Source organism: Leptonotus elevatus, chromosome 10, assembly GCF_054856555.1.
Source record: "Leptonotus elevatus isolate MCC_2025b chromosome 10, RoL_Lele_1.0, whole genome shotgun sequence".
Lineage (NCBI taxonomy): Eukaryota > Metazoa > Chordata > Actinopteri > Syngnathiformes > Syngnathidae > Leptonotus > Leptonotus elevatus.
Window position 1 is genome coordinate 4239048 of NC_141248.1, and position 20015 is coordinate 4259062.

Here is a 20015-nt window from a genome sequence, read left to right on the forward strand (position 1 = left end):
GAATAATTACATTGCCAGAGTTTGTCACCAGAAATAGGTGATTCGTGAGGATAAGCAGTACAGAGAAGGGTTGAAGTGATGATTTTGATTGATTGATTCTGAACACAGCAACAACTCCAGTTGTAAGACGGTGGAGGCACAATGTGTGCAACCACATTTTTCCTTATTTTCCTTTCCTTGTTTTATTTTGTTCTGGTGCCATTATTTTAATATCCTAAAACCATGGTGACCGGCTGTGTAGATTTTTGATAGCCACTCAATCTTCTGCGAATTCCCATCTGTCTTTTAGTGAGAAAAGTAGAAGCAAGACTAACCCTAAGAGGAGCTCTTATCTGTCAGTGAAATCCGCAGAACATGGGCTATTTCATGTTTTAAAACCTTTGTGTGACGGTTTGTCTTTAAAGTGGAGAGTTAGGGCATGCTTTAAATGGAATATACTTCACATACATCAAGAACTTGTTAAGAGAATGTATGGATCAGTCCCAGGGCTAAAGTGATATGTTACAGTAGATCCATTTTGCTGAAACTACATTGCTGAAAACTGGACAGTGTAATTGTCTGCTGAGCCAATAGGTGGAAGCCTTCAATGATAACTCACTCAAACAGTCCATTGCTGACCATTAAACCGAGGGGCTAAGGGGGTGGAAGGAAGTCTTAGAGCGTGGTGTCAATGGGCGCGGAATCAATATATTGGATTATAATATACAAATGTTCAGAATGACTCTCCATTTGGGGGCCAACACAGAGTCTTTTCCAGCAAGGAATAATTGGTGAATATTTGTCAAGATGTGCAGATGGATATATGCTCTGAACTCTTCATTAGGTGCGTTTCCATTAGAGTTTTTCGCAAAAATAAAAGCGATATTGTACTATTTCGATAAAAGACAATTTTGACATGTCGGCGTTTTCATTGAAAAGCGTTTCGCTTCTGAGGCGCAATTCTCATAATATCCCGTCTTGCGGGATCTCGCAGTTCCGTAGGAGGTGCTAATGATGTTTACGAGACAGACGCCCGGAATTCTTAATATCACTTTAAAACCATCTTCCGCCCCTCATCGGGCAGGTTCGGGCATTTGGTGTTGGTGTTGTGTGCACTTATAACTCGTGTTATGGTGCGGACGGATGGATTTCAACGACAACGTGCACCATTTGTCGCTCGTTTGCTCGTTGCCCGGGGCAACAGCCATTTCTCAATTAACGATATGGGACGTGCATTTAACGGTGGCACATTGGCTCCATAGCTGAATCGGTTTGTGCTTGAAAAGACTTGTTATACCCTCCGAAGGCAGCTCCGAAACGAAAGCGAGTGGCCCTGTACTTCCTACGTCCTTTTCTTCGTGCTGGGCGGTGGTCACATGACTACAGGGATTGCATAAAAAGTGTTTCCATTACACTTTTGCGAAATACTTCTATTTCGACACGTCTCAAAGACCACCTCGTGAGAGCGTAAAAACATTTTCGCGATATTTGAGAGTTTTTTTCAGAAAATCACGTGTTTCTATTACCAGCTTGCTTTTGCGCAACTTGCCCTCTGTGCAAAACTGAGGGTAATGGAAACACACCTATTGTGACCCCTTTTGTGTTGCAACGCCACGGAACAGATTTGAAGTGGCAGCTTGGAGGCAAGTTTTCAAACTGAGAAATGAAATTGAAAAAAAAAACATATTGAAATTGATCTATCTTTGAGAATTACCTGATAATCATGTAGCAACCTGCCCTCATAGAGTGTGGTACAAAAGTATGAGCCCATATTAAACTTTTTGACCTTTTGTCACATTTCAGGTTTCAAACATAATGATATAAAATTTGATTTTTATGTTATTTATTGTATCATGAAGAATTAACACCAAGTGGGACAGAATCATGAAGTGAAACAAAATGTATGTGATATTCTAAACGTTTTTTTTGTTTTTTTACAAATACAAAGCTGAAAAATAGGACATGTGAAATTATTCACCTCGTTTACTCTTAGTTCAGCCAACTAAAACTCCTTGATGATTTCTGAATGATCCAATAATGACCTACAGCAAAGGTGGCCAAGTTCGGTCCTCGAGAGCCAGTCTGTTTTCCATGTCTGCATCCTTCAGCGCAGCTGAATCTAATGATCAGCTCATCAGAAAGCTTTGTAGAAGCCTGATAACGATCCTGATCATGAGTCAGGTGTGTTAGTGGAGAGAAACATGGACAACAGGCTGGATAGTCGCTCTCAAGGACCGAACTTGGCCACCCCTGACCTACAGTTTTATCTGTAATTCAAACGTATAAGTGTTTAAATTTTCTGTAAATATATCATGAAAATGTGACTTTAACCTTGCCTTGATAAAATTTGTGACTTTCCATTGACTTTGCATGTAATCGTAATGCAACATGTATTCCCTCTTTATGTGTAGCGAGGCTTTTGATTGTGGATAACGATGTTTCCCTAATCAAAGGGAAGTTTCCAGAAACCCAACACAATTGTCCATTTTTTATTTGTCCATGAACTTAACTATGCTCCCCGCTGTGTTGCGAACACCTTGCAGTGAGTGATACAGTAAAGCAATAGGTTGCTGGAGAAAAGCCTCATTGTCACTTTTTTTGTTTATATCCTTTTTGCTTCCAGGACGACCCATCAATAATTACACGCAAAATCCCTCTGGCTTCAAATCTGCCTTGCTGTCCCCCTACCTTCCCACTTTCCATTTTGTCTTTGATTTTCTCTCCTCTGGATGTCAACACAGTCAGGTCCCTTGGTAGTGACATAGCTATCCACTGTCGCATCCCCCTCTCCCTCTACCCTGTCCCATTACAATGACAATAACAGATAAGAATATTTATTATGTTGGCTTGCCACTCCCCGTTCCTCCAAACATCTCTCGGGGGAGCCGCTCCTCACTATCACCCTCAAAAGCCTTATTCAGTTAACAGGAAAAAACATCCACCCCTGGCCTTGATGCTTGCCTTTATCAGTTCTATGAAAGAAGTGCTGGAGCATGAAGGCGTCTCATCTCCTCGGCTTCTTTTCTTCTCTCTCAACTCTGCCGCCTGCTTTTAATTTTCATCTCTCCTTTCCAACTAATTTTGGAGAAAAAGAAAGGAAAAGAAGGAACGGGGCACAGCAAATGCAAGTGGGACGCAGGCTTGCGATAACTGCCACGCAGAATGGACATCTCCCTTGTTTATTGGCTTTTGAAATTCAATCCATTGTCTGGGTTGGAAAGTGATAAAGGGAGTGGAAATACAGACGCTCTTATCATGCCAGCTTTCTGAGAGAACCCCCCCTCCTCCAGATGCCTTCGTTTGTTGAGGAGAGCGTTTGTTGCGCGCTTCGCCACATCCGAATAATGGTTTCTGAGTTTCTGAGAAATGCATTCATTCAGCTGATTATTCAGATCCAGCAATGCCTCTGACTAGAGTGTGTAGTCATCACATTTTTGTCGAAGGCACTCTATTGAGAAGTCACACTTGTCTCCTTGGCGTTTTTTGGATGCATTTTGTTTGCATGTATTATTGTGAATTTAATGAAATGCATCTTTTATGCAATATGAATGCCCTTTTCATCACTTTAGAGCTCTACTTGCATATTTGCTCGGTCATATGATCATCATTGTTGAGTATTATGGACATTTTGATGTTGTGACTTAATCCAAACATGTTCAACAACCAACACATTGACGGTTACTAAAGAAGGCTTGTATATTGCCATTAAATGATGTTTACAATTCACACAATGACATTGTGATTAAAAAATTGATTTGAACATAACTGAAAAGAAAACAAACAAAACTGTCTGCCTGCTGCCTGGTCAGCATGAAATTAAAATTTAAGTCTGGTATGAAAGTCTCTTTTTAGTGGCCTTACCTGGGTAAATAAAAGGTAAACAACAACTACAAAAACTTCTTGTGATTGGGTGGCGACCATATCAAGGTGTACACCAACTTTTGCCAATGCGGCTCAACACTCTAAAAAGAGAATTGTTTAACCAATTTAAGATTACAAATTGAATTGTTGACCAACTTAATAAAATTGCTTCAATTGTGTAGGCATTACAATTTTTTTTAATAACAAATGACATATATGATGTATGTATATAGTGTAGGTGTGTATGTAAGTATGTAGGCATGTTTGTATGGACGTATATGTAGATGTAAAAGTTTTGTTAATTTTTTTATGTACGTGTATGTATGTATGTATGTATGTATGTGTATATATGTATATCTGTATATTCTATAAGGTACCTAATGTAACACTCGATGAAGGAAAATAGATCTTGTACATTGGTTATGTTTATATTGATGTCTACGTATAAGCTATGTCTTTGTTCATTTTATTTTTATAATTAGGTTTAGTGTATAAGAGAGTGTGTTTGGGGAGGGTTGGGAAAATGGGTTTTGTATTGTTTTCTTTTTTGTTGTGTTAAAAAACAATAAATATATTGTTAAAAAAATAATGCTTCAATTCAAAGAAAAACACACGATCGAATTAAGTAAATCCAAAGTCAATATATCAAGTTTAAATGATTATGAATTCATTCATCTTAATATATTCCCTTTACAAAAACGGATGGAAAAAATGTCTTACTTTACATTTAGCTTGATTCAGGTAAGAGCAAATGCCTTTAATTATTTTTCTGCAGGTGTAGATGTTAATATTTCATTATTGGGACAGTACCCAACAATTACTGTAACTGCCACATCTCAGCTACAGTACATTGTTTGTTTTTGATAAAACGCTGTGATTGTTGTTTTTTCTTCTTCTTTTTTGGGGGTTCTTTATTGTCCCCCTAATTTATGAACACACTTCTACCTATTTCTTATTAGGACCTTACTCTGACCGCAAACCCCCCAAAACGAGCTTTTAGTTAAAATAAAAACAAAGATCATGTAACAATTTCCAGTTGTATATTTCAATTCAGCTACCATTGAGTACATGCTACAAGTTGGAGTCTTAAGGAAGATTTTATAAAAATTCTGAGTGAGGGTTACAAATTCCGACATATTCCATGTACCTTAAACGCATCAGCAGAAGCTCCATGCCCCGTTCCAATGGAAGAGGAACGTTAGTTTTACCGGGGATTTTTGCCGCGGCGAAAGTAGATGGGAATTGATCGTGGTCTTTATGAAACTGAGAGGGACATCTTCCCCACGTCCTCAGAACCAACTGCGCCCAAATGTCAGACTTCATCATAGTTGCGAGACTGATTACAACTTGTGTCACTACATTTCAATTGAAGCTAGGCTAGCACACAGCATGCTCTGTGATCATGTCGACAAGATCTATCAAATAAAGGCATTAGGTTTGCTTGAGTTTTCTGCATTCTATGACCTTGGCTTTTGTTTACTGTGAGTGACACTACATAAATACAAACAGAGAGACCAATTTACTGACCGCAGGTGTAGTGGCGAGCGACCTGGCAGAATGAGGCGCGTCTCGTAGTATGACATCATCCAAGGATAACATAATAATAATTTGTTTTATGTAAATGATGTTGCTGAATTTTAGTTTTGAAAGGCAACAAAACTACTTTCACAAACTATTTTTTTTATATATAAAATAGATCAATAGATAAATAAATAGACAAAGGGGCACCCATAGATCCCCCCCACACCCCCCACCCCTGCACGTGCCTGTCATTCTTCATGACTGATTAATGTATTATCATGGCCATCCCTAGCATTTTGTAAAAACTTAAAGTGAACCCGTGCCCTGTCATGTTCGGATGCTTATACGACTTTGTGGAGGTCCGTGATTGCTGAGTGCATTTGTTTAAACGGTGTTAGCGCTTAAATGGTTTAAATCAATTGACTTGATAGAAAAATTACCTGGATATTACCACTAATTACTATTAAGGCATTCTCCATTATCATACAGCTTTCTGTTTGTGTGTGTGTCTTGCAGCGTTGTGAGGATGGACTGCACATGCGCATGTCTGTTGCCACCTCCAGATAAATGAAAGATAAATGTTTTTGTCACTCTTCGCTGACTTTCTGTGACAAAATTTTGGGTGCAAAGCACAGAGACTAAGAGAAGAGAGCCACATCGTCTCATCAACTTGCTACCAGCCATGAAAAGCAGATCATTATGGCCGTGCATGCTACAGTCACCCGCAGCTCTTCAGGCTTAATTGATTAGAGTTGAAGGTTTTGCATTGACATTGCAGTTTAATCACACCGGCGAGAATCCAAGTTGACATTTTTGACATTCCAACATACATATTAGATATCTTAATTATCTTATTAAAGTACCATTTTAATTAATCTTTTAGACACTGATTGATTGATTTACAGAGGACAGATTGGAGGTTGCTCTATTGTTACCTTGTGATAATATTTCCGTAGGCCATGTCAGTTTCAAAGGTTTCTAGTCATTTCAAGAAATGTGTCAACACAAAAATGCTGTAATGCTGAATATGGCTACGCTGTTGAAAACAGTGAATGGATATTTCTCTTTTCTCAAAGACTGCACTCTCGTAGATGTGCCAGTGTTTGCCAATTCTAATTCATAATTCAACACATTAATTCGGCACGTTTTCCAGTTTGGCACCTGCTGGTCCCAATAGAGTGCAAGGGGAAACCCAGCGTCCCAGTGTCTTCCCAAATGTCTATTTAAAAGGGGAAAAAAGTATTTCAGATCACTTTGGATGGAATTATATCATAAAGTGCAAATATATCATTTTGTACAAGCCCTCTCTATGGACTCATTAGCTGCTATTCCCTCACTGTCTGCTGTGGGGCTCTGTCGCACAGGACATCGCATACGTCTCTATCTCTCTCCCTCACCATTCCAAAACCCTCTCTCGCTCTTTCCCCCCTCACTCTACCATTCTTCTGATGCAACCTCAACCAGCACCCACAATTTTAGTCCTTGGCATGTCCAATTTTGTCTTCAAGATTGTCTCGGTGATGACCAGGCTATGAAATATGATGAACGTATTCATGTAAAGCATCTTCACAATTTAAAGTCAATGTTTACTGCTTATTGTTTACTGTTGAAAACGCTCGCAGCGATAAGAGCACCTCTGCTCTCCATGCATCACTTTTTATCACGACCACTTGCTTGCTGCCACCGCTAACTCCCGAGTGAGATTTACTATTTCTTACCCATATGGTGACCACAAGCATGGCATCAACATGAACTTCTTCACTCGGGTTTACAGGCGTTGGTCAATGTGATGATATGAATAATGTATCTTACAACAGCAGTTATTCTATCTATTCTTTATGTACTCTATATGAAATATTTTCTTACATGTAACCCATGTTACAGTTAACTCACATATATGGCAGGTTTTTACGCCTCTATTAAGCCATTACGAACCACACAATTTCCACCCTTCTAAGCACATTTTAACTTTTAAAAAGCAACAAGTAAATATTATGCCCCTGTTGTAAATCCTTGCACTTCTGGTGGAAGTTATTTTATGTTTTGCATTTAAAAGCCGAAAAAGAAGACAATGGAGAAGAAGATGACAAAGAAGACGATGACAAAGAAGAAGGGTAGTCATGGGAACTTGCTTTCGGTTTCCGCAACAAGGATTTACCATGCTAAAAGGTGAATTAACCCACCAGGACTGTACCTTTGGCTACAATGTGACGTGGGATTCTAGTTAATTACCATTTATTATACCAATTACCAATTATTACATTTTAGAAAATGTAATAATTTTCAGTACCCACACGATATTGAGTTCAATCTGCCAAATGACAGAATCCTTTCTGCCTCTTTTTGTTATTTTATAATCAGTAGAGAAATGTATCGCTAGGTTGCACAAAATGCAGCCATTACTCCCATGGACTCTCAAACTGAGTTGAATTCATAAATAATGGGGCAATGATGTCATCCACTGTTGGTTATGCATCAGTAAAGTTGTTTCCAAGTTTTACATTTACAGTAGAGCATAATCATATTATCCCCCATCTAGCCCCGTTGAAATTTTTTTTATTGACATGTCAATGGTAGTGAATGAATTTTAAAGTAAGCCATTTTAAACTAAAAAGAAAAACGAACATGGTTATTAAGCGGACATTTCATCGTCCTCCTGTGCTGTGGAAGGCAGAGCGTGCTCGGCTGACGTCAATTTCTGAACACATCTTAAAATCAGCATTTTGTACTTCAACTGTTCATTTTCTTTGGACTGCCTGATGCACAGGGCTCCAGTACTGTGTTTTCGTGGCACTCTGAAAAACCGAAAAGCGCATTTGGAAAATGTTGTGAGTTTTCCGAATGGTCCGAGTGAAGCCGTGCGCTCGAAGCGTATTTCCAAACACACCTACTGTTATGTTTTGATTTTCAGCTGTTTCTGATTTCTCCCTTGCAGTTGCTGGGGAAACAGCTGGAGGGTGGATCCTGCCAACACACCTGCTGCCCATTAGGTCATCAGGCCAAAATAAAAGCCTGGCAGCAACAGAGAGGAGTGTCGCGTTATTGCTCCGTGACGCTACTCACCATACCTGACGTTTTGATACTGCTACCTTTCTAGCGGCAATGCGTCTGTGGAAGTTTGTCATCCATTCACCCGGTATTCGTGAAGTCAGAAGTCACTGAAATTGGTTCACAATCACTGTGTAGTCAATCCAAAAGATGTTGGGCTTCTTTCATGCTGTACTCATCCAACCGGGCCTTTATATACAATCCTGATATGTATAGAAAGTATAACAAGAATAATGATAAACAAAAACATGAAAAGCCCCTTTCCAAACAACATACACAGTAAATACACCAAATGTGCAAATAGATTATGAGTGTTGATGAGGTTTTTAATTGGATAGCTAAGAGGAGATTTGTTCTAAAATCCCTGGTCACCTTTTGCGGGCACAATGTTTCCAAAGGAAATGGTACAGTGGTAAGAAGACTTAAGTGTTAATCACACGATTAAATACATAGGATTCACTGCCGATTTGGTTGTCCTCTTGTGTCAGACCAGGCCGTGGAATTAAGAGAGGGGGTCCGTTAATCCCCTCTCATTTTCCACCTCAGCACAGGCACATCTCAAAAACATTCAGGTGTTAATGACATCAATTTAGTGTGAGTGGGTGTGTGTGAAGGGTGGCATCTAAAAAAATTAATAAATATATTTTAGGTGAGCAATGAAACAATCAATTAGTCGTCATAGATAAATGCATCAGGCATGTTTTCACTTGTTATAGGGAACTTGTGGAATCCGGGGTTCCCTCTGTCTATCTGACCAACACATGCACAGACCTCTAATTAAAACCATTGTTGTGAAGAGATCTGATTCCATCTCAGTGTGGTTAACAGACCATCATGGATAAGTAATGAACTGCTCCTGATGCTGCTAATGGAAGAGGAGAACTGCAACCAGGTTTATTTTTGGATTTCACAATGGCGATAGGAGCTTTGTGGCAGTAGGAGTGTGAATAAAGAATAATGTAAAGACCTGAAATTCCGTCAACCCCTTGTACACAGTAGGTGATGTGTGACTGCGTTTTATGGCACTTAAAGAGTTGTGCGACAAAGAACACTGCAATTTCAGAAATACTGTAAGTTGTTACTTTGATTATCTGCACATTAAGATGTATGATTCACCCATTCGCATCAGTGCATCAACTATAAAAATTCATGACGCGACTGGCCCAATTAAAAATGAGTGGGCTGGGTATGATTTGAGATGAATTTGGGATGAATTCCAACAGCTTCATCATCATAAACGTTTTCTAGTCATCTGTATAGATGGCCTTCCAACTCAAATCTTAATTAAACTTTCAGGGTTTTAACCAATATGAGAGGAAAACCATTATTTAATTCAGTCAGATATCTGATTATTTACACACATATTCAGGTATCTACCACATTGCTAGAGCTAATCTGAGAGATTATCTATCCCTCTGTCCGTATACTTTCTATACATAACATCCTGGTCAGAGTAGTGGGGGGTTTATCCGAATTAACATCACAGAGGGGAATTAAACTCAACCACTAAACCATCAGTGCCTGAAAAAGAGATCCAGGTTTGAGTTTATCCTGTGTCATTATAACTCTTAAAACTAGGTTTAAATTCAGACCAGTGCAGAAAATTACACACCATGTAATGGCTTTTGTGGTATTTAGCACTCACACTGACAGTCAATCTTCGGGTTAAGGTCAAAATTCCAGTTTCTGAAACATTCGGGATAATCAGCTTACATTCTTGATCAGGCAAAGAGTTACTTCCGTATACATGGTCATTGTGGTCAATTGGAAAACCCGATCGAAACCGCAACACACGGATGTTATTACGCAAATAGACATGATTTCCACTTTTAACGTTCTATAAAATACATTATATTTAGGTAGCTCACCACGCTACATAAAGTAGTTGTTTTCTTCCTAACTCTAAAAGTGTGGTTATTTGCTTTGTCATCATGTTTTTTACCTCTGCTTGAGTATTTCTGTTGGTTTGCATGCCGTGTCGAGATGGAAAATAATGTGAAAATGCTGCAGAGAAATCAATGTATTCTAGTGAAACTGGTTTAACGAGTGGGACAACGCTGCACATACGTGTCATCCCTGTACTTCAAAGACCAACAAATAGAAATACGAAGAACAAAACCGGAAAACAAAGACTACAAAAGTACAAAAGGCAATCCAACGTCTCCTTCAATCGAGGCATTCGGAATGTGTTTATATGAACAAGTATTCTGGGGCCTAACCCACGGGTCTTATTTCAGTTTTTAAAAAGAGCATATTCAGGTTTTTGTGGGTGTTTACATGGCCTTACAAAACCCAAATATTGGCAATATTTGGGTGGGTTTTAAAAGGATTATAGCCTGCATGTAAATGTACTCACTGCCAACTTTTACCCTATAAAGCCTGAACCATGAAATGAGAGAAAACTCTTTGTGATTCTTTGTAAAATAAATAAATAATAATAATAATAATACAATTGAAAAACAACTTCCACATATGACTTTTGATTTGTGTCATACTTGATAGATCCGGTCACAATGCTTTCAATTTGTACATTTATAACTGTCATAATATAACAATAAACAGACATATTAAACATATTAGTATTTCAAAAAATCAGAAAGAATATTTCCCACTATTAATAAGTATCGGCGTCTCTGCTTTCTCAATTGGGGGGATCTTGCAAGATCAGCTGGGTGGTACAGCCCTCAAATGGATTATGCGTGCAATGCAGATCATATACGTTAGCATTTTAATGGGGGGAAAAATATACACATGAAATAGAGGGCTCAAAATGTCTTCTATTTAATATGATACGTTTGGCTTTATAGGGTTAACCACATGGATATCGTAACAATTCAATCGGACAGAATTTGTGACACTCTATAAAATTCCAAAACAACAAGATACTTATGACCATTAAAATGTTGTTAATATAATGACATTTTACCAGTTTTTATGTATATTTTCATTGTGCTGATATGCTTTTTTTATTTTTTTTGGTGTGACTCGATGCCTTTGCCTTTCCATGCAGCATTCATATTCAGCTACACTAACCTGAACTGCAGAGTTTCTGATCAATTGCTTTGGAATGCAGGTTTCAGATGATAGTTTTCACATTTAATCAAAAGAACCACATCAGAGTTTGTTTCAACTAAAGTGTGACAGCACAAAAAAATACCATATTTTGATATACTCAACTCAACTAAGAACAAAACAGTGAATTCTAATACCGTACTACTAAAACAAACAGCAGTTAAAATACACACTGCTTTTTATTAAGTTATCCAGCAGATGCAATTCTGTGAAAGAGGACAATCTCAGTGCCTGAAAAACAGGTTTTTAATCACTGCGTGTATTCATAGGTTTTAGCCCTTTAGCTGACACATTGGCCTCCCATTTTCAAGGTTGAGAGTAATTTTCAAGAGATGCTTTTCAGCAGATGAATGTGAAAACAGCCTTCTAGTGTCAAATTGCATCCTGCACAGTAATGCACGAACATTTAGTGTCTGTTATGTAATGATAAGCGCAATACGTCTTTCATGGAAGCATCGGCTATTATGTGTGACTGAAAAGCGAACAGAGTCGATGGTCAATAACGTGTGTAGGTGTTTTGGCATTCATTATATGGCCTTAGGCGCCGTCGTGGGCGCAGATTTAGCCATACACCCACACTGAGTTGTCAATAGCCAGGTTGGAAGATGGGGTGAGAAATGCTGTGAATAGATTGACTATTGTTGAATTGGCAATCCTAACAAAGACATACAGTATCTGTAACAAGCTTTAACCTTGTGTGTTTACCTAAATTTGCTTTGGATGTTTTTCCACAATGATCGTTTTTTTTGAATGTCTCTTGCCCTACTGCGGTAATTTTATTGTGTGCTGTCAATGGGGTTTTTGTAATCTTTTTCGAGGCCCACAGTGAGAATGAGATTTCCCTTGGCATTAAATGATGATGATGATGACACAGTGCTGCGGTAATGTTTTTTTCATATTGGATTTTATTATCAATTCAGCTCAATCTCCACACAGGTGATTAAATTGGGACCAGTTGCACAATTACAGCCACAACTTTTCCCTGATGTATAGCCACAGAAGGCTGACAAAAAGTAACTCCAAATATGGAAGCATGGCTTTAGGCTGGTGATATTTCAGAGGCATGATTGGGACTTAGTAACACTTCTGCCTTGTGCAAACATCATGCAGTCAGTTAAAGGATATGTTAAAAAAAAATACAGAGGGTACTTGTATTTGATATGGTTGTAAAATGAAGTCATTTAGGAAGAAAAAGTGAGTGTATGCTGCAAAACATCTTTTTTTTGCTGTGTGAGCTTTGAGAGTGACCTAGCTTGGACTGATTGGAGTGAATTCTCTGTCAGGCTATTGACAGCAGGTTGTAAGGAAACAGCAAAATAAGGAAGGACAATCTCACCCTGTCTGTTGGAGGAGATGAAAAAAAAAACTTGCGACTCAGGCTGTGTGTGCCATTCCTCCTCTTTTAACATATTTTCTTCTCTGTGCCTGTCGAAAAAGCAAGGCCACTTTGATCAGAGTGTTATCTGCACCGCTGCGGCCTAATCCGTGTATTTGCTCCGAGTCTTAGCTGGATCACCGCGCTCAAATCAAAGCAGTATGGAGTCAGAACCGGCGAGGGCATAAACGTGTGGGAACACTCAGTCATGCAGTTGGCATGCACGTTTTCAAACCCGCTTTGAAAAAAGGCGTCAAGGCAGACTTCAGATGCTCAATTTCCATACCACAAAGTACGATCAAGACCAAGTTAACGATGAATGTAACTTTGTTTTCCATGTCTCCCTCCTTCAATGCATCTGAATCCAATGAATCCAATGATCAGCTCATTAGCAAGCTATACAGAAGCCTGATAACGATCCTGATCATGAATCAGGTGTGTTGGTGGAGAGAAACATAGAAAAAAGGCTGGATAGGTGCTCTCCAGGACCGTACTTGGGCACCCCTGGTGTAAAGTGTGATATAAGTGCGCTCCATTTACCATTAATATGATATATTGTTCAAAACGAATTTGATCAACTATGGCACATGTTTAACTCAAATATAACACTTTATTTATTTAAAAATAAAAATAAATAAATAATACTAATTATTATTATTATTGTGTTTTTTTTTTTGTTTTTTTTGCAGCGCTTAAATAAATAATAAGTTGTGTTAACTTGTGCTCTGCTCTTAGAAACACTTAAGTAATCTTCTTCCATTTGCTTGGCAGGTGTTGCCTTGAGATGAGTAACCCAAATTAAAGTTTTTTCGAGAGATGAGCTTTTTTTCAAACTTTTTTTTGTTGCGAGCAAACATTTGAAATACAAGCACTATATGGTAGCTGTGAACACAACTCACCTCACAAAAAGCATCAGAAGTTTACTGTCAAGTTTAATTGAAAACAAAGAGAGACATAATTACATGTGTAATGCAAACAACCACATAGCTTTTCCGAAGGATAGTCCCTGGATGTCACAAATTACAGAATAGCTTGGTGTTGTTATTTAAATTGGTTGTATGTGTTTTGCGTTATTCAGGCTACGTAAGTATGTGCTTAAACGTCTGTCATGTACTTTCCCTGAATTGTCCCAAACGACATCACGTGATAACGTACACCAGTCCGCGGCATCAGGAAGCTTGTTAGCCTGCGAGCTTTTGGGTGGCTAGTACCAACACTGGAGCCAGCCACGGAAGCTTTAAGTGGATGTTTTTTCAGGGCTCAAACATAAAAAGAAGGGTAGGCATAACACAACAAGACATACAAACAACATATGAAGCATCCACTAGCACTGCCTGAGCCTAGCACATGCGTTAGCCTAGCACGTTAGCTTGACTGATGCAGTCAAAATATTGCCTTAAATTGACCTTGCTGGCAAATCTCACACTCTAACATCCATCGGTCGATCAAATAAAAAACAGCGATCAAAACACACATATTTATTAAAAAAATTCTCATAAATCAAATGGGGCTGGTGAGATTAATCCAGATCAAAGACTGTGGAATCATATTCCGAATGCCTTCTCTTTATTAGGTAATCTAATGCCCTTCTTGTGGCCTCCCAGAGGAGGCAATACTCCTATGCAGATAGAAAAACAAAGCACAGAGAGGGAACACAGAGCTGGCGCGATAATGAAATAACTTACGGAGATGTGACTCTCTTGGCAAGGCTACGAGAGGAAGGTAGCTGCTGTTGACTCAAATGATCGTAAGATCAGTTTGCATTGAGGACGCTTTCTGAGACCTCATTCTGTTGGTCACAGAATAGTGGAAAGTACTTTGTAGGTAAAAACGTTCTTATCCTTTTTCACTATCTATTATTTATGTTAATTTCTGCATTTTCCTCATTGTTCACGCTTTTACATTTGTCATATGGAAATAATTATTGAAATATTTAATAATATACAATTATTTTTGGTATAACTTTTATGATTTTCTCACTGTAACCTATAACATGGCCTCATTCTGGATATTTAAAATTATTTTGATTTTGTGGAGTTGATTACAGATTGATCTCCTCTTAAAACTCTGATTAAAGAAATAAAATCATGACATCAGCTAGAGGAAGTGGAATGCCATCAGTGCTGTGTCACGTCTCCCAGCAATATTTTTCCTGCTCAATATGTCACTGAGACTTAAACAGGACATCGGATCTAATTCCATAGAAAACTTTTCATTAATTCATTGAGCATTCATTTTCCTCATAGCCTACCATGGACCAAAAATGAAATGATCTCAATTACAGTATACCACGAGCATTTCTGACACTGGCCACAGTAGTGTGCCATGATTGATCAGGAATTTGTGCACGAGTGACCATAACTCTATTCCATCTTCCTGCAAGTCTGGAACTGAAATTTTCATGTCTACAGTACACGGATTACAATGGCATGAATCACAATTAATTCAAAATTGATGTAGATACCGATCGTTTTGGTGATACATGTTGATGAAAATTCCAAGTGCTGCTTGAGTACGTGCAAACTTTGATGTTGTGCTTCCTGCATTGATCTCATTGAGACTTTCATGTTAATAAATGAGATCTCAGCACAGCAATACTGCTTTAACCCTATGTATTATGGATGAGGCAAAAAGAGAGCAAAACTAAAAAGGAAGAATCACCTAGGCACACATAAGTGCCAGAATCCAATCTTGGCTCCATTAGTGCAAGACAAATCCTATACAGTGAGGAGGGTCTCCATACGTTTCCATGAAGGAGCACAGAAAACCATTATGGAAATGAAAGAGGACAAATCACATGATACAGATCACTGCGTAAAGAAGGAACAAAATCTCGCTGCAATATACTTTGGAGGGCTTGTACTGAACATCTTCTTTACAAGACTTCCAATAATCTTGGGGGACAGTTTGAAATTTCAATCCTTTCATTTGTGTCATCTTGTATCTACAATGAAGTTGTTTTATTGTTCGCTACTATAGATCAATGATTGCGACTCTTCGCACTCTCTTCTTCACTTTGCCACCTGAAATACTGCAGTTCAACGGCATTCCATCATGTGCCACCCCTTTATCGCTCCCTTCCTCTCAACAACCCAGAACTCATTCTAAGTAGATTGGAAGTCACAACAAGGTTATTTGGGAAGACAATTTGCCTGTGTTTTCCAATGTGTTAGCATCCCCTGCCAGCATATGCTCCATCACTGTAGATACAGATCCTTACAAACAATCTCCCTAATGCTAATTGAGGTAATTAAAGCTGCAGCATCCAGAGCATACAGGTGCAGGTGGAAGGCATTACTCATGTCTTCTTGCCCTTGGAGGTAACCCTCTCAATCTAACGAGGTAAACAAGACACGTGAGTCATTTTTCACTGTTGTCTATGTAAAGGTGAGTGAACAGGAAGCCATATTTCCCCAGTAGTATGAGAGTGACATTGTTATTGTGTATGAAAACAATCAAGATTCCCTTCCTGTCTTTTGAATCACATTTGACTTTGTGCAGAAACTTCATCAACATTAATGCAGTTTTTCAAGGACTAAATCCACTGATTGGCTGGGCCTAATTCAAATCGCGCACATCATATTTACTGTAGTTGTATGGTAACTTAATTAAGAAAATGGAATGCTGAGCCAAAAATACCTTTCAACACTTGAATGAAAATGTCGTGGTAGCAAATGCCACGGATGGCTTGAGATTGGTAGTGATGGGAGCAGGCATCTCGGATCTTGTTTTTATCACACAGAGATTAGATTAATACTCATTAGAGAATATTTGCATCTGGATCACCGTCACCCCAGGCAACTGGAACCATGGAAATTAGAAATAGGAAACAATAACCCTCCTCCCTCCTTGCAAATGCGGTGACAAACCCAGACATGCATGTGTGCTGAAATGAAAAAAAACATAATCAAGCTCACATTAATTGTACGATATGTTTTTATTCAGTGGCTTAAATCGCTAAGATCCAATAAAACAACGCAATAAGAAATTGCAACATGACTTGAAGTCCCGAATAAAATGCAAGAATCCTGACAGTTATTCTGCATCTGGACGTAAACAGACAATTTATCAAACATTTATGACCTTTCCCTGACACTTCAAGCAGATTATTTTTTACTAAACAGGAAGATGCTATTTGTATTCTGAATGTGCATGTTTGCCCTAAAATCCATATTGCTCCTCTGCCAACATCTTAAAATGGAAGCCCATTCATGCAAATTCTAACACCGTTGATCAAACATTTTGGAACGTTTTATCGGTGTTTCATGGTGACACTGACAACAATTTTAAAAAGCCACAATTAGATCAATTGAACTCGATGTCAAGTCAACTGATACTGCGAATGGTAAAGCTGTGCGATACTTGAGATTTTGGTATAGATCGATACCAAGTAAATACTGTTGCCAATATCGCCGATACCAAGTAATTTTAGGTTTAATAAAATATTATGGTATTTTAAGTTATTTGTCATATTAAATAACTTTTTCTTTTTTTGGGGGGAGGGGGGGGATTAGACTTTCTTGTTAGGTTCTTAAACATGCCATAATATAATATCTCAAGGGAAACATACCTGGGCTGCTATTTAAATTAGCAATGTAGTAATAATCCCTCTCACTCTTCTGCACTCAAAGAAACGTCAGCCATCGAAGTTCCTCTAGTCTAGTCACATTACATAAACAATGCTTATATGTTGCGCTACATTAATACGTAGCTCAACTAAAAGTTGGAAAAACTCAAGTGAAGCATAATATGACTCATTGTCATATTAAGTCTTTCACTGTAAAAATAATTATTTGTTACCGCCAGTGCCGCCCACTGCCGTCATTGGCAGGCCAGCACATGTGCTACAAAGGGATTGCATGAGGGAACCATGAGAAACCAAAATAAATAAATGTAAAATATCGATACTAGCGCTCTGGTATCAATCCGATACTGATACTCACGTTCATATCGATTGTATCTGCACAGCACTAGCGGATGTTTCTCAAATGGTTATCACAGTTTGCGCATGCGTTTCAAATTGATACAACAAACAAACTCCTCACTTTTTCACAATTTCTATTGAATCCATTTTATTACCAGATTAAAACACACCAATTAATATACTAACTGTCAATTGTTTGGCCACCTGGAAAAAAAATCGAATCTATACAGTAAGTCACTTCAGGTAGTAATTTTGGGGGGAAATTCATTTTACAAATCCAAGACCAGATTGCCAATGAGTATTCACCAAGTGCTAGTGCTAGTTTAGCATATGGCACCCGCCACAACAAGGATTTTCTATTGACAGCACCAACAGGAGCAATGACTGACCAAGATTTCACCTTTGGCCACAATGTCATACGGGATTCTAGTTCAACTATAAACTGAAAAGAACAACTTTTTGGTAGTTAGAAGTGGAAGTTTCAAAAACGTGTTCACTGCATTGCATGATTAGAGAACAGAGACTTTGGGTGCTAGTCCGAGCTCTAATTTAATAATTTAGTATACAGTACAAGTCGCAACTGAGTATAAATTGCAAGACTAGCCAAACTATGAAAAAAACAGTAGCTCCTTAATGTAGCATTTGTCCTCCTTAAGACCTTGTTAAGAACGACACAGCCATCATCATTGCTTCAAAACTGAAATAAATTATCATCACTCATTATCATTGATAATGTATACATATATATCCTATTTGAAATATTTTCCAATAAGGAGCCAATTTGTATGTGATCCTCATATGTCCTTCCATCCCCTGGGATCAGTGAGAGATGGTGATCTTAATAATTAGTGCTTATAAAGTCACCGCTGCCTTTGTGACGCCACTACTTTAGCTGTCATTATAACTGAATGTATTCATGACATCTTTTTGAGTCATTTTAAGCACCGTTTGGTGCTCTATTAGCTATGGGTTATGATCATTAGGATAAAAGGGGCGTACTTAACTAAGCCCGAGTTTGCCCAAAAGGGACAAACTTCAGAGAGCACTGCTCCCTCAAAGATAGAGGCAAACTTTGTGCTCAGGCTGAGGCAGCTTTAATTATGCCTGTCATAAAGGCTTCACTTCCCTTTGCAAGTGTAAAGGCGCAACTCTGATCTCCTGTGTCTAGAAAAGAGTTCTTCAGATGTTCTTCATGCGATGGCTGCCAGCTGCTGCTTGCAGTGAGCATCGCTATCAGTCAGGCCTCCATAGTGATGGTTAATCCGGCCTCTCTCTGCCTAATTATCCCAAGTACCAGCATCTCTGCTGTGCCCGTGTCCTTCCCTATTTGTGCACTCCAACACGCCATTATGAGAAACATTGCAGAGGTGTGATTAGACGAGTCGGGGCTTGTGAAAAGACAGCAGACGCACGAAGGAAAACAAATGGAAAGATACTTAAATGGCACATTAATTCTGTCAGGTGTTTGTGAGAGTTAACAGGGACTTGATTGGTTTAATTTACATTGCATTTTTCAGAGACATTATTAAAACCTTTAAAAACAATTTATTTTTATATTCGCACAGGTGAATATGTTGAACTATATTTATGTTTTTAAAAGCCCTGCAGCTGTAATTCTCCTCCTTTGCTGTTGCTAGTGAAAGATTGTCTTTTCAGTTTTTGTCATTTTTTGTTTAGTGGTTTGATGTAACAAAGTAGTTTGAAAATGAACTGAAGTTTTTATTGTTGTTCCACGGTAAAGTGCTGTCATTAGTGCCTCTTGGATCAATATGCTCTTAACACAATGTCCATATTCACTTGAGTGCAGGGGCCTTTAAAGAAGCTGTTTAACAGCAATAATGGCCAAAAAGATACAGGCAACCAATTGTGTGTCCCTTTGAAGCTTCTGTCAAATTGTGGAGAGGTGAGCTACTGACTGAAGATGAACTCTGAAAATTAATAGCACATGAATAATCACAGAATAAAAAGTGCAACAAGCAAACAAATTTTAGCTGCAATGCTCTAGAAAGACACTTTGTTCCATTTCCACACAGGCAGGTTTTTTTTTTCTATCCAAGGGTGCATAGGTTGAAACAGGCTCAGGTTGTTGTCAATAGTCATTAGAGGGGACCAGTGGCCTGGGGTCGGAACCTGCCTCACGCTGGTGACAGGCCCAACATCATCTGTCCATCTTTTGCAATGCTTCATAAAAAGAAAGAAAGAAAGAAAGAAAGAAGGAAAGAAAGAAAGAAAGAA